This window comes from Octopus bimaculoides, chromosome 17 (genome assembly GCF_001194135.2).
Source record: "Octopus bimaculoides isolate UCB-OBI-ISO-001 chromosome 17, ASM119413v2, whole genome shotgun sequence".
NCBI lineage: Eukaryota > Metazoa > Mollusca > Cephalopoda > Octopoda > Octopodidae > Octopus > Octopus bimaculoides.
The window spans coordinates 12391832-12394092 of record NC_068997.1 but is presented as its reverse complement, the minus strand read 5'-3'; positions in this window follow the sequence as shown (position 1 = coordinate 12394092).

Genomic DNA, 2261 nt, shown 5'->3' with positions numbered 1-2261 from the left:
TAACACATCTGAAATTCTGTATTTAGGACTAAGAATTAGCTATATTGTAAATTAGCTATAACTAGCAATAGTGTAACGGGTTAATTTAGATTGCTTCCTTAACCCTCTCAGACCTGAGCCCCTGTGTCTAACTTTACCCTCCACCTGGGCTCCTGAGCAAAAAAGAAAAAACAAAAAAACTAGATAGTTGCATCTTCAACTCAAGAGTAACAATTGCAGTAAATTAATGGACAGAATTGGCTGCATCTTCTTTTTCTTCATATGTTGTTCATTAGCACTTTACTGGGAATCTGGCAGAGATGACATTCAACTTATTCCTGCTACATCAGGGATATGTGTGACAGGGTTAAAGCAAGCCATAAATGGTAACCCGCCAAATACATTTATTGTCTGCATCATATAATGGAACTACTTGCTTTTCGTAGCAGAGCCGATGTTTTAACCTGCCATGTTTAACCTGTTCTGAAGGGTAATCTGTTAGTTAGATTACAGCACGTTTACATATATGGGTGTACACATATATTTATATGTAAATTTTTGTATATGTGTGAAAGGTGATGTAATGTTGATTGTGTAACTAAAAGAAATTATGAAACAGCTGTAAACTAATAGAATAAACATTTATTCTCTCACTTCACTTCTCTTATCTAATTGCACTCCCTCTCTCTCTCTCTTTATATATATATATAAAACAACAAATCGATTTGTTCAGGGTATCACTTACACATGTTTCAATAGTGTGGTTTATTTCAAATAACTTATTTTTGTATTGTTACAGAACTACCTATTTCATCAGGTGATATTCTGCTGGACATTTTCCTGGTGATACCTTGCCAAATATTTTATCTTAGCTCTACTCATTCTACTCTGTTTCACTATATATATGAAGGCTGTGCTTCACCTTGGACTTACCTATGATGGCTAAGAACAAGCCAAATAACACACACACACACACACATAAGCAAAACAAAATAACGTACTTACTCAGATGTGAATATATAATTGTATAGTTTTTAATACTGTGACGAAAGCCTGTCAGTTAAATTGTAAATAATATTGAAATTAAAAGCACTGATCCGAGATAGGTTAGAACAGTTGAGCTGTCATATCTCAGAGTGGTGTTCTGTAATGTCTAGCAACATTATCTTGTTGAACAATTATATTAATATTTTTTCATTAATTTAAAAATTTTTCTATTTTACTGAAAACTTGTTTTGAACAATTCAACTTTTATTGAATTGTTATCATTGTAAATTTTTTGCATCTTATATATATATATTTATTTCATATAATGTACATGTATGATATTATCTTCTATATAAAAGACCAAGTGACTTTTATTGTTTGTTGGTTTCTGACTTTGTGAAGTTTTTACTGAATTTAATTTGTTTGATCTGGGTCGACCCAAGGATAAACTACATTTGTTGACTGTATTTATTTTGAGTGTGAAGGTGCATGGCTCAGTGGTTAGAGCGTCGAGCTTGCGATTGTGAGGTTGTGAGTTTGAATCCTGGACAGGGCAGCATGTTGTATTCTTGAGCAAGACACTTCATTTCACGTTGCTCCAGTTCACTCAGATGTAGAAATGAGTTGCGATGTCACAGGTGCCAAGCTGTATCGGCTCCTTTGCCTTTCCCTTGGATAACACTGGTGGCGTGAAGAAGGGAGGCCAGTATGTATGGGCAACTGCTGGTCTTCCATAAACAACCTTGCCCAGACTTGTGCCTGGGAGGGTAACTTTGTAGGTGCAATCCCAGGGTCAGTCATGACTGAAGGGGATCTCAGCAATTTTGAGTTAGAATCTAAGTAATTTCAGTTAAAATCAACAGCCAGTTTATGGATGTGACTCTGTGTAGGACATTTCAGTTATTTTCTGCTTTTTGCTTTACATTGAATTGTATGTTGTTGGTATACTTTAGGGTGTCTGGCAAGTCATAAGTCCCCTTGGCATATTATAATCAAATGAATAATAACAGACGATGGGTAATTGTCAGCTCATTGCAGTTGTTTCCTTCACCTTTTTTTTCTCTCAATTCATAGTTAGCCTTGACAGACTTCAGTTATGTCCCTGCTGTATTCTTGGGATATTCTTTTGTTCGTAAAATTATGTTTCATCTAATGATTACGGTGTTTATGTAATGAAGTAATGTTCTCATTCTTCTATTAAAATGAAAAAAAAAAAGAATGCATAAGAACCAGCTGTAATGCACTGACAAGTATCCATCGTCCGTTATCATTCATTTGAAATGTTAGTACGCTGG